This window comes from Mauremys mutica, chromosome 1 (assembly GCF_020497125.1).
Source record: "Mauremys mutica isolate MM-2020 ecotype Southern chromosome 1, ASM2049712v1, whole genome shotgun sequence".
In the NCBI taxonomy this organism is placed as follows: Eukaryota; Metazoa; Chordata; order Testudines; family Geoemydidae; genus Mauremys; species Mauremys mutica.
The window spans coordinates 185,619,548-185,633,913 of NC_059072.1; the positions used below are offsets into that span (position 1 = coordinate 185,619,548).

Consider the following 14,366-nt stretch of genomic DNA (forward strand, 5'->3'; position numbering starts at 1 on the left):
GCTGGGTCAGACACACCTCCGGGAACCTCCACTGGTTGCAGGAAGCTCTGTGGCTGCTGGCTGGGAGCTCAGCTCTGAAGGCAACACAGAAGTGAGTTATATATAAGATAGATGTGTGGATACAAACCAGCCACTTTAAAATCACATAAAATTATTCCTGTTCTACAAGTCACAGTTAGAATGGGTCTGGCTTTAATAAACGAGAAATAAAGAGAAAGCGAGCAGATGAAAAAAACATTGCTGGTGAGGAAATTCTAATAGAAATTGGGTGATTCTGATTGTGAAATTTGGCAGTCTCTGGCATATATGAATGCACTCATTGCTGGTTTTGATAAGTGACAGTTGTATAATAGTGTGCTGACAGTTTATATATGCTTTAAATTACCTTTATTTGTGTGTGTGTGTGTATAAAAATAACACACACACACAGAGCTTTAAATAACCTTTATATATCCTTGAGCCTGGGGATCCCAGATGCTGGTGTGGTTTTGAGATGTATCTTAGAGTCAACTCAGGACCATTCTAAATTGAGCCAGCTGCTAAGAGCCCCCAACTCAGCATTAGAGCAGGTGGACTGTGGCAGTCTGCTCCACATAGTGGCTACCTGTACACTCCCTTTTCCCTGGGCATGCCTCCTACACCAGCCGCAGGGTACATGCACAGCATAGGATCCATATGCTTTCTCTGAATTCACCATGCCACGGAAATCCTCAGGTAGCTTTTTAAAATGGCTTCCTGGTGGTTTTTCACTTGCAGACCAAGTGAAGTGGCCAAAGTAGGGCCCAGGACCTGGACCAGGGACAGAGCTAAGTGGCATAAGTTATTTTTCACATCTGCTATTGGCACATTAAACACTTGGAAAGAATTTTTTGGCTTCATCTGAAAACATTTATGGTTTGCTATCAGCACATTTTTATAATTAAACTACTATTTCCAGTATTAATTGCAGCAATATAAAGTACAAAACCACATGCTCACTATTCCTTAAACCAACATATGCTTTTGGCATTTGATAGAGTGGCCTGAAATACGTTAAAATAATATAAAACTCTAACAGTTACATTCATTGTGCAAAATTGCTTCAAGTTCTGAAGTAACATGTGATTTTTCTCCGCAAGCAATGCATTTTTTTGTTATTAATATTTATACAGTGCCATAAGTCACACACACATATGTATGTATGTACACATTATTGACAGCTCAAAATCTAAATAAGACAAAATTCAAAAGTGATGGTTACAGATAAAAAAGAATAAACAATGGGAAGGATAATCCATAGCAAAAGACAAATGAAGTGTGTTAAGTTTTCTTTCTTTAAAAGTTACAGTGACTGGTAAGAGACACGGTCAATGCTGGAAAGCTAGCCATAAAGTTTAGGTGCTAAGAAGGGATTTGAAGAAGAAGAGAGTCAGGATGCCATTCTTTTCCACAAAGAAGTTCTCTCACAGACAGTGAAGTAAATCTGTAACACCAAAATGTATACAAAGGACCAAATGTTTGTGTTTGACTAAAGGACTGAAGGGCTTATTAAAAGGATATGGAATCATTCACCTCACCTCTACATTACCTTTTCAATTACAGACAAGGTCAGTATTGACTGGAAATTGTTACCACCTATGACTACGTGAAATAGCTTTGTGGTCTCACTTCAGCTCCTGACAGACAGTTCTCCGTGACACAAAAATCAGAACCAATTGTCACCCTTTTTGGCATTCTGACATAAGAGGCCACATGGGCAGCAGTGATACAAATGTCCCCAGTGCCTGACAAATATACTTCAACGCTGATGTAAAGGACCATTGATTTAAAGGAGGGTAGCTCTCCACGCCAATTCATTATGGGTATGCGTACACTGCAGCTTGGAGTGAGCCAGACTTGTGGAAGCGGGGCTCACACTACCATACTAAAAATAGCTGAATGACATTGTGGCACTGGCAGCAGCTCAGCCTAGCTACCTGTGCTCAGACCTGGGGGTGACTCATGCTTCCCCAGGTGCTGCAACATCCACACCATTATATTTAGTGCACTAGCATGAGCCCCACTACCACAAGTCTGTCTACCCAGGCTGGGAGGCTCGCTCTCAGCTGCAGCCTAGATATACCCATAATGAATTGGCATGGAGACCTATCCTCCTAGCTCTGAAATGGTTCTTTACATCAGAGTTGAAATGTATTTGTCAGGCACTGGGGACATTACTGCTGCCCATGTCGTAATTCATCTGTCAACAGAGGACTCTCAAGTCTCAGGGCTGTCAATCTAGCACTTTTCACAGCCACAAAATTCACTTTAAAGAAGGGGGGAAATACTACTTCATGTCCATTTCTGCTTATACATTTTAAAAAAAGGATACAGCCATGGCTGGAATCCAATAACCAAGCCTGAGCCAAGATCAGCATCTTGAATTCACTAAACATGCTTTTAGACAGTTAAAAGAAGCATTTTTCAGAAATCTGAACATGCTGCTTGTTAACATTCTGAAATGAACAGAATTTGTGTTGGCTGGTCTATGCTTCTTTGCCTTAAGCGTGATGATTAACTACGGTAGTCTTGTCAGTGAAATTAACTGAAAGATTTTCTAATCTCTATTGTAAAGCAAGAACAAAGCATAAGGTGGTCACTAAAGAGGAAATCGTGTTAATGTTCTAATTCAAGCATTTTTGATGTTACAGTTGAACTCAAAATCATGTTATTAAAACCAGTTGTTTCACTATTGTTGAATTGGTCTCAGCACAAGACCTAACAACAGGAGCTGGCTCATGTCAGAGGTTTGTTGGTTCTTACAGTATAAACATTCTTCTGCAGTGGTTTCATGGGCAACCTTTGATTTCTTCTAATGAAATGCTCATCCTTCATATCCTTTACTGGGAAGGAACATACTTAAAATAAGAGAGGAAGTCTCCCTGTGTCCCACCTTCCAAACAGTACCAGTGAGCTAGTGGCTACTGGTCCTAATTCCTGTTTGTGGAGAATACATCTTATTTCTCTTCTGAAAGGGTTTCCATGCAATTTTTTTCCACACAATTTTAAAAAAAAGTATATGGTCGTATTAGTCAACCCAGGCAGTGTAATTATTTATCAGAAACCCAAATTACTTCATGTCCTTAAAAGAGTGTAGTACATATCAAAAACGCAGGCTTCCTTAGCATGAACTCTGAGAACCTGCTCAACATTTCTGAATTTTAGAAGCAAATGTTACAAACAATGCAATTACCAAGCTTTTTTATTTGGTATAGCCAAAATTTTCCAATATTGCAAGTGGTAATAGACTGGAACAAGTCATATTAAGAATTTTTAATTTGAATGCAATTCTACATCACGGTTTTCAACAGCATTTATTTAATATCCAATAAAAACCAGAAAAATTGTAAAGGAAGAATCAGTGCTTGAAGGGAATATCATTGGGCTGGAATGTTGTTCCAGAACATTATCAATTTCAACAGAATTTAAGTATTCTGATTTTTAAAAGGATTGAAAAGGTGGAAAAAAAACAAAAACCATCTGTGACCAACCAGCTTTCAGTGGGGAAGCAGCAAGTGCTCCACAGAACACCAGTTGTTCATGTGGCAAAATTTGAGCATCTCTGCACTAAATTGCTGGTTGACAGGGTCACTTTAAGTCTGTAGCCACATGGTTGTAAATAAATTCTTCCAGACTTGAATCACATCAATGCAGGATTGTCTTCATGAGTCTGCAAAAAGACAGTTTGAAATAATACCACCTCTGAGAGGTATCAACTCCCTTTCTCACCTTCTGGAGGGCTGTTGACTCTTAAATACAAAGGAGAGGGGGAATCAATCCTCAGGTGAAAGGGAAGGGCCAACAGGAGAGAATCATGGTGAGTGGGGCACCACTTTGATACTTGATAAGAATTATATAGAAGACACACACACACCCCAGTTTTAAATGACTTCATCTGTTTTAGGATAGCAGCAAATAAATATGTTTGTATTGCAGGTCTTGGACCTCTACTTTTGATCTGTTAAGTTGTATGAAATATCCACAAGTTATATTATAGACCAACATATACCAGCCATGTGCTGTATTTAACACTGGACAACAATATCCTCTGGAAACTGCCTCTAGTCTCTCCAGTTGCACATAAGTATACAAATATCACATTCAATTTCTTTCTTTTACTCTCTCTCTTTGACAAGCTATTAAAAACATCCTGTTTTCTCCCCTATGTTCCTCATAAAGGGAGTCAGTCTCTCCTTGATGGTTAGTTTAGGAAGCAAAATGCTGAGAATGGAAAACACAATGGATGTAAGGTGATATAGTGTGAGTGCTACAGTTAATATGACAAACCTTTCCCCCTGATTCCTTTATTTAATACGATTAATTGTTATTAATTGCAACAGAAATTTGCTGATGTAATCAAAGATTAGATCCATCACACCATTAAAACACAGTCTTTCCTCTAATTAATTTTCAGTACACATTAGACTACATTTTGTTACAATCTGTACTAAGATTAACTCGACCAAAGCACTCAGCACTGTAGGGTTATTAACTCATATTTCATTGAAAGGTCATTCTCCCCTTGGTTGTAACTAGAGGAGACTGCAGTTAAATACCTCACTGTTCCATCCACAAAATATAAATGTTGTTATGTAGCGCTTCTTTTGTACAATAGAATTCAAAATTACACAGTTTCTTTCTTACTTACTGAAACAGCTTTTAAAGCCTGATTCTGAGAGATGTTGGCGTCAAAGGGAAATATAAGTGCTCGGGATCAGGCCCTAACTAAATCCTTTTTAAAAATGAAAGTTTCTGACTTTTATCCATTTAGAAGACCTGATACAAGTCTTATCTGAAACTCTTTCCGAAGAGTCCTACTATTGTGGACACTAAAGGGCTGATTTTTAAAATGAAGTCTTGTACCTGCAATTTTGTGTCAACAGAAATTACCAGTGCTAATCCTGGAAACTAGATCTCTGCCTGACAATGCATGCAAATCAGAAATCCAATTGATGGAATTTGTGCCCACAGAATGTGTATGAAATTACGTGCACTAAAAAAAGATACTAGATTTAAAAATGTGTCATGGGCTGCTACATGGGCCTTACAGTTGAGGCCAAAATGTAGCCAAATTCATACTTGAAAAAAAAGAGAACTTCTAATTTTGTCTAAATTCTCACTTGTGACTGAAGTTGGTGCTCATATAGCTCTCACTTCAACAATTGCTTAATCAAATTAAATATAAAATCAGAGGTTTGAATAATGACTTTTTTTTACATATAAGCACAAGAGATTATCCTTTAACAGAACATAATGCATGTATTTTTCCAAAATAATTTTTAAAATGAACATTGTCAATTTTAAGTAAATAACAAACCATACCTCTGCTTTTTATGATTTTCTCTGCTGTTTCATATAATAACCCTCAATCTCATAACACTTAGCAATGCACTTTGTGTAAACTGCATACCACTTTAATTCTGAAGTATAACTTAAGGTTTCCCTGCCTACCTTCTCCCATTGTGCGGATGGCATCTAAAATAAATAACTCTTTCTGCTGGTGCAGTTGCCACTTTTCATTCCTTAGTACAATGCTCATCTAATCAGACAGTGTCTGTAAATGCAACTTACAAGTGCAGGTTGTAATTTCATTAAAGATGTATTTACAGGGCTCAACCAGCTGTTCTGGGCTGGAATACCAAAAGAAAAAAAAAAGACCCATGTGATTGCTACTTAAGACATTTTTTAAGGCAACTGTAAAATACATTCTCTGAGTAAGTCTCACTCTTATGAAGAGCTGGCACTGCTATCTTCTTCTATGTGAAAGGTTTAAACAGTTATTACAGCGTGTCATAAATTTTAACTTGTAATTGAAAATCTCTTCACTTCCTCAGGAAAAAAAAAATCCTGTATTGCTTGCTACATAATTACAGGCTATGCAGCTGCTCTCTTAGGCTTTACTAGGAAATTTGAAGACATGAAACACTGCACAAACTCTATTCAGATTTTTATTAAATAGAAAGCCAAAGAAATGTCACCCTCCACCAAAGAATCTCAAACAATAACAATGCCCCCCTTCCTGTTCTAAGGATTAAAAGGAGCAGAGTCATGATTTGAGTAAGGCCATATTTGGTTAGAGGTCTTAACTGTTACTCCCCATTTCTTAGGAGTCTATTTGCCCTTCAGTAAGTCCTGTTTACATCAATCATGTATCATGGAGACAACTGGACACCGAACTGTGTCACTGAAAAAGGGTGTGGTATACTGACTTAAAAAAAAATCCAATATGGCCTGGTTCCTCTGCCTAACTTATTTGCTTTGAAATAATCTTTTGTCCTCAGTTGCTTTGAAATCATCTTTGTCCTTTCTACCTGTATCATTTATATGGCAAACCAAGTTTATTCATGAGATAGTGAACCTAATCTTTTAGCTAGGGGCATCAGGCTAGTGACTGCACAATTTCCTGTTCACCTTCAGTAGTTTGACATGAGTCATACTTGATTAACTATTCCCCTAGCCTCAGTGCAGTGTGGTAGCTATGGATTGATGTAGAATTTTTAGAGCAATTAAAATAAAATATACACCATGTGCCTCTCTCCTTGACTCACAATGCATTTCAGTCGTGGGTCATTGATTCAAAATGGACAGCCTCTGGAATGAAGCTTTACACATCCCAGAGTTCACATTGTACTATTATTTTCCCTGTTGGTTTAGTACCAAAAATTTGTAATATAGGGAATTGTTAATCTGTTGGGAGTAGTTTGTGGTCTACAAAAGAGTAGAAATGCTGAATAATTCAGTTAATATACAATCAAAACAATATAAGAGGAATATGGCTGTAGGCAGCAATATTATTGTATAAACTGTGTCCATGGACCCTTTCTTAGAGCTTTCTTAATTGATGACCAGTTTCTTTGGAAACGAATACAGTGTTCTGTAACTATGTGGTTAATAAGGGGGCACCAGGCACCAAAACCTTTACATATTTTCCTTGCAGTGCCTACTTCAAAGTTTAAAATAAAAAACCTATCTACAATACATATATAGCCCCCTATTACTTTATTATCTGAGCATCTCACAGTCTTTGTCTTTACCTTCACAACTCCCTCACATGCTATTATCTCTATTTTACAGATGAGGAACTGAATTATAGGGACACTAAGGGCCAATTTTAAAAAAGATATTTATGCTCCTAATGATGCAGGTTGGTTCCTAATGAGATTTTCAAGAGTATCTATAGTGACTTGCCAGAACTCACACAGGAAACCTGTGGTGGAACAGGGACTTATACTCAGGTCTCCGAAGTCCCAGGATAGTGCCCTGACCACTTACTTTGTTACCTCTCATTTCTCAGAACTTTTGGAAATCAGGTCTTTTATTTAGGCACTTACAAAAGGATTTAAGAGTAAGATTTTTGTTAAAAAAATAACTACATGACTTCGAAGCACCAGTCATTGACTTTCATTTGGATTTATGCTCCTAAACCACTTAGACACTTTTGAAAATTCTATCATGGAAAACTTACTTTAGGGATCCAATTTTGAAAAATCTTGCTAAAAACACCAATCCAAACTTCATATTTCTACTTGAATTCAGCTTAAAAATAACATCATTCATTTATTTTTGTAAATAGGAATCTGAACAAAAACACTAGATTGCAACTTTATTGTTAATATAACTTAAAAATACTCAAAGTTTCTTCAGAAGTTATGAGTTGCTTGCTTTTCTTAAATTAATCCAGCTGCAACTTGATATACACATTGATCACAAAAGGATCTTTATAACTAAAATTATAATAGGAAGGTTTCTAAGGAGCTGAAGGGCTTTTCAATTACTATGCAACACAAAGTTTGGTGTAGTAACAGCTATATAATTTGACTGTATTATCTCCTAAGTATGATACGTGATTATGCTCTCCTTACTCTTAGATTTCTCAGTAAAGTTTAAAGAAGAATTTAGATTGATAGAGAGAGAGAGACATTTACATTCTTGTAGGCTAATATCCTGATCTTGCAAATTACTTTGTACAATTGCTTCCTATGAGGTGCTCATTTCAGAATCAGGGCCTAACACTCTGTATAACAAAATTCATGTTTTAGCATTACTGAACTAGACATTTTTGAAAGCTGAAATCTTGAATGGAAACCTTAATAAACCTTTAACACTAGTCACCCTAGTGGGCATCTCCTATAATCCTGCCATTGTACTCCTGGGATGAAGCCAAGAGGAGATTATTATTTAAAAACAGAATATACACTAACATTAGGCAGCTGCACAAAGAATGTCATCAGCTGTGGAAATAGGAAATTGACACTCTAAGCTGTAAGACAAATAGATGGGTGGAACATCTGCTCAGAGGAGGGTTTTATTTATGTAATAAGGGATGCAAAGGGAAAACTTTCTGAAGGTTTCATACTGAAACATAGATGCAAAATGCTTATAATAGAGGTGCTCAGAAGATGCAAGTTCACTTCATTTTCTCTTTAAAAAAATCTCCCATTCAATCAAAGAGAAAATACTCAGAAGTTGTCTTCAATTTCAACTGACAGAGCTGTCATGCTGTCACTTGCCCATCTTTTAGATATTCATTTTGTCTACAGCTAGACAAATATCTTTGCCCACACTGAACAAATATATATATAGTAAAAGCTGTTCTTTCAGATTATTCCAAATTCAGCTGCCTAGATAAAATACAGTTCAAAATGGCTTTAGAGTCCCAAGTACTCTTTGAATGATGAGGACGTCACTTTAAGATTTTGTTTATATAAATGATAGATTTTTCCTCACTTTACCTCATCCTTAAAGGAAGCTGAGCGGTCATAAAATGTACTAGAGTGAAAGAACTAGAAACTAAAGTAATCTTCTTATTCAGTGAACACGTAAAGCACAGAAAGGGGTAGTAGAAATCCACTCACCCACACAAACAGGGATCTGATGGGGTCAGTGACAAAGGGAAACCGTCCAAGCAGCCAGGGAGGGAGACACTTGCCAAGGGACAATAGGTAGCACCTCCCCCTGGGAGTCTCTGGAACTCATTGGCCAGCTGGGGAGTGAAAGGTACTGATTGGCCAGCATTCCCCAGCTTCAGGATTTAATCCAGCATGGAGGCCATGTGGAGTCTACTTTGGATCTGTTCCAGCAGCGCAGCCTACCCTTCCAAACAAGGAGTGGGAATTTGGCCAGACAGATGCGGCAGGTCTAGCTGATCACCTGTTTAGGGGATCAGGAAGGAATTTTTTCTCCTATGGGCCATTTGGCAGAAGACCAGGGAGTTTAAGTAGGAAGGTGCTTAGTATGTAACTGAGATACTGGGGTGGAATTGTTTATTTGTTGCAACCTGTAGCCAGTTGCCAGAGTGGCTAATGAATGGTTCCCAGAGGTAAGAAACCTGGGATTTTGGTGAAGGACATTGGGTTCCTGTGATAGGGTCAGACCCTGTGGCCCTGCTACATCCTCTGTTCTCCTTGGACGGCAGCGGGGGCGGGGGGAGATGGAGGGTGCTAAGACTTAGAGAGAGCTGACTCCTGGAGGGTAGACTGAGGAGAGCCTACTCTGCTTTCTGGGTTACATGGTAAGGAGCCCTGTAACTTCTGCAGTGGAACCAAATAAATGCCTGGTATAGGAGAGTATGGGTGGTAGGTGGGTAGCCTCCCCTGTGATAAAGTTTAATAAAAGTTGTGATCTTATGCTTAATTCCATGCATGTGTCTGTCCTCACTGTCCTGCTCTGTCCACATAAAGCCTTCCCTGTACTGCCTCATCAATGTATCTCAGCCTTGACCTAAAGAACTTAGGCCAAATCCCCAGCAGGTATAAATCATCGCACATCTATTTACTTCAATGAAGCTATGTCATCATGGAGGGGGGTGCTCTAGTCCTCTCTCTAGAGAGAGCAACTTCCACGTCCTTCGAATCCTCAGCCTTCCTGATGAGACTGCTGAGAAGCATCTGCCTGTTAGCATGATATTGATCCCAGAAAAAAAATAATGGAATGACTGATACTAACTACCTAAACCAAAGGACTCAACTAAAAGAGTTAAAGAAAGATTGGCATTAATTATGTTACTGTAACCCGCACACCTGGGTGTGGTGTTCTGTCCCATCTCGTAGCACCGAGACCACTTAGAGACAGAGATTAATGAGTCTGCTCCACAGCCTTAGCTAACGGCCATATGGCATTTAGCTCATGCAATAGAGGCTCACGCACTAAGCTCCAGAGGCCCCAGATTCTATCCCCCTTGCTGACAACAGGGGATCTGTTCGCGTTACAAGTGAGGGCTCATCTGGGATTTCAACTGGGAAGTCTCTGAAGCTCGGGACGTGCTTGCTCAGCTAGGGGAAGTATGTAACCCACACACCTCCTGGGTGTGGTGTTCTGTCCTCTCTGGTGGCGTCGAGACCACGTAGAGGCAGAGATTAATGAATCTGCTCTACAGCCTTAGCTAACAGCTATATGCTTATAGTTCATGCAGTAAAGGCTCATGCATTTAGCTCCAAAGGCCCCAGGTTCAATCCTGTCCACCAATGACCAGGATCTGTCAACGTTGCATTACCAACATGGGTTTATGGAAAATACATATTACCAAAAAAAATTAATATAATATTCTCAGACATCTGAAAGGCATTTGACTGGGTATCATAATTTTGGATAAAGAATATAGAATAATACAAAATCAACATGGCACATAATAAATAGACTAAAAACTGGTTTACTGATAGGTATCAAAATACAATTGTAAATGAGGGATCATCATAAAGTAGGTGTTTTTCTAATGGGATCAAACAGGGATTGGTTCTTGGCACTATACTATTTAATATCTTTATCAATGACCTGGAAGGACACACAAACCCATTACTGATAAAGTCTGCAAATGATGTAAAGATTGGTGGTCTGGTAAATAATGAAGAAGAGAGGTCACTGATACAGAGTAATCTGGATCGCTTGGTAAGAGGGGCATAAGCAAACAGGGCCAAATGTAAGGTTATACATTTAAGAATGCAGGCCACATTTATAAGAGGAGGAAGAATCTATCCTGGGAAGCAGTAAGTCTGAGAAAGACCTGGGCGTTATGTAGAAGGTCAGCCTAGACCTTCTGGTCTTAAAATGAATGAATCTAAGTATCATTGTAGCAGCTTGTGATGTTCTAAGGACTAAGATGAAGATTCTAACATTGTACCTTCCAATTATAAATGCAAAAAACCTGTTAATGCAATGTTAAACTGCACTATAAAAACATAACATCTGGGGTATTCTCTGGTGGCTAAAGCTGGTTATGATCAGAATGTTAGCGTGCATCTCCCTTCCATTTAAGTAAACAATGAAAACCAGTTTTGTGTGTGTGTGTGTGTGTGTGTGTGTGTGTGTGTGTGTGTGAAAGCCCGGTGGATGTTTTAAAATCAAACTTTTACTAAGAAGAAATCATATTTGGATATGAAATTAAAGGTAATGCATCTCACAATAGTTAAAATATGAAAAGAAAGAGAAGAGCATATAGGCAGTAAGAATGAACATGATCTAATGCAGTGTTTCCCAAATTTGGGATGCGGCTTGTTTAGGGAAAGCCCCTGGCGGGCCAGGCTGGTTTGCTACACCTGCCACAGGTCCAGCCGATTGCGGCTCCCACTGGCTGTAGTTCGCTGCTCCAGGCCAATGGGAGCCAATACGTCCCTGGGCCCGCGCCGCTTCCAGCAGTCCCCATTGGCCTGGAGCAGTGAACCGCGGTCAGTGGGAGCCGCGATCGGCTGGACCTGCAGACGCAGCAGGTAAACAAATCAGCCCGGCCCATCAGGGGCTTTCCCTACACAAGTGGCATCCCAAGTTTGGGAAACACTGATCTAATGAAATATAAAACTTAATTGCAAACCACCATCAGTTCAGAATCTGGAATTTCTACTTACAAGACTGACTTAATAGTAATAACAATGATTTTTAAAAAAAGCACCTGAACACAATAGATGTCCTAAGCATGAAAGTATACGCAGTGAAACAAAAATCAAAACCAAAAGGACATCTTGATCTGCCCACACATCAAAATCCCAAGTTTGATGTAATTATTTTAATCATAAGCTTCCCTGATGCTGGTTCTCACACTAGATATACATACATTTGTTACTGCATTTGGAACAATAGCTCTGTCAAAAATCTCCCTTTATTTTAAACTGCAAAGTAAAGATATATTTTAATAGCTATAAATATGCATTCTATTCAAATGGTACGTTCAACATGTGTAACGAATTTAGGGTTATTTGTCCTATTCTGTTTTTTGTCATTTTATTAATTTTTTGGGTGGTGGGGGGAATTAACAACCCAATCTTGAAAATATTACTAAGAGTATTGTTGCACCATGAGTTGCTACCACTGACTTCAATGGACCTGTGCACAACAGTAAATGCTACATTTGGCAATAGTGTTTGCAGGATCAGTTCCTAAAATATTAGTCTTACCACATTACGTGCAAATACATACAGTATACCCAAATTCAATATGTATTATCATTACATTAGTTTTGATGTCACAATATATCACTAGTAGGAACGTTACAGGAAGAAACAAATTCCAGTTAACACATTTTTAAATAACTCTATTATTATTATTATTATTATTATTATTATTATTTGGTGAAAAAAGAAAACCCAAACATTAAATATTTTAAAATCCAGAAGATTGGAGTTCTTTGTTAGCCTGAAATCTTTATCAAACGTAGCAGTTAAAGCAACGAGATCAGCAGTTTTCTACTGGTGGGGTATGAGTCAAAAGTAGATCATGAAGGAGCAATAGATTGGTCATACCCTCCAAACCGAGAGCAGCAAAATCTTTGGATTAATATGTATGCATCCAGGAAGAAAGAGTGGTATGTTTATAATAGATCCTTGTAGTATGCTTTTTTTGAGTACCCAATTTCAGACATCTTAATGGGGTCTGATTTTCAGATGCTGGTCGCTGAGCATTTTCTAAAAATCAGGCCCCTTTAAGTTGTTTTAAGTTAAGCGCACAGAAATTGAAGCACATGAAAACTGAGGCCCGCAAAGGCTACATCTACTCTATGAGCTAGGGTTATGATTCCCCTGCTCACAGGCACATACATGCAGTAACTTGATGACAGTTAGTGCAAGTATAAATGGTAGGGTAGCTATGGTAGCAAGGGCAGCAGAAGTGGAGGCACAGCTTAGCCGTGCAGAGTATTTTCCCATCAGTTTCAGCAGTGCTTCTACTCTGCACAGTTAAACTGCCATGCTGCCATTGCCTATGCTAGTATCACAGCTACACTTCTATTTATACCTGTGCTAGCTCTCATTGAGCTACCACAAGTATGTGTACATGAGCAGGGGAATGAGACCCTAGCTCACAGTACAGGCATGGTCAGAGTCACTTTTGGTCAACAAATGAAGGTGTTAAGAGGCCTTCAGTCTACCAAAGGGAAATCGGGGCGGGGATAGGTAAAGTTTACTACATGTCAAACAAAATGTTCTTGCTACCTTTCACAACATCTTATCACAACACAAGCTCATACGGAGCATAATGGAGCAAGCCACAGAAAAAAACAGAAAATTATTTATTGATACCTCAGAAAAAAACAAACCTCTTAATACAATGAAATGTCCATTTTCTGTAGAGAGTATTATTCTATTGACAAAGGTACATGCTAACAAAATACCTACACATGGTTTTGTGCTATTTTTCATGTCACTTTACTTGTCTATATACAGAACATTTCAAGAAGAATGAGAAAAGACAATATAATGAGTATGACACAGTATATTGTTTATGCGGGAGATGAACAAGGGGTTAGATGATGAATGCAAACTACCTTAATGTTATTTCTACTTGTATATCAACAACAACATGTCATGACCAAATATTTTACCATTGCTGGAAATATGAACATTGCTTTTGTTTGTGCTTGGTCAGGTAAGGAGAAATGTTTGGTTGCTGATCATGACCGCTCCTGACGATTCTCCTCCCAGGGAAACCAATGGGAACTTTACAATTCATTTCAATGGGAACACCCTTAATGTGTTCACAGCTGGAGTTCTTTTCTCATCCTTCATTTGCTCAGTCCTCTACAGTTCTAGCACTTGAAATTATTATACAAATATTCACCTCTCTATTAATAACTACCTTTTCAAGCTGTTGCCTTATTTTTCACTTTCACTGGGGAAATATGTTTTTCAAGTTAAACTAAGTCTGTTGTGTTAGTGGTTTCCTGCCTTTCTTTCTGCCAGAACATCTGTTACTAATGACTGAACTCTCTCTAATTTATTTTCTCTACTTCTGGCATTTTGTTTCTTTCTTTCCAAATAATCCAGAAAAGACAGACTTATTTTCTAGCCTCAAACCATTGTGCAAGACTGGAGAAGAGCCAGCAAACCCTTCCAGCCTGCCTTATTTTTATGCCTTCCAACTACTGT

General features: G+C 38.5%; 1 protein-coding gene across 5 annotated transcripts in view; it reads right to left on the minus strand.

The window, feature by feature from the left end:
- Window positions 1-14,366, minus strand: part of ROBO2 (roundabout guidance receptor 2) — an 855,475-nt gene that overhangs the window by 159,889 nt on the left and 681,220 nt on the right. The window lies entirely within an intron of this gene.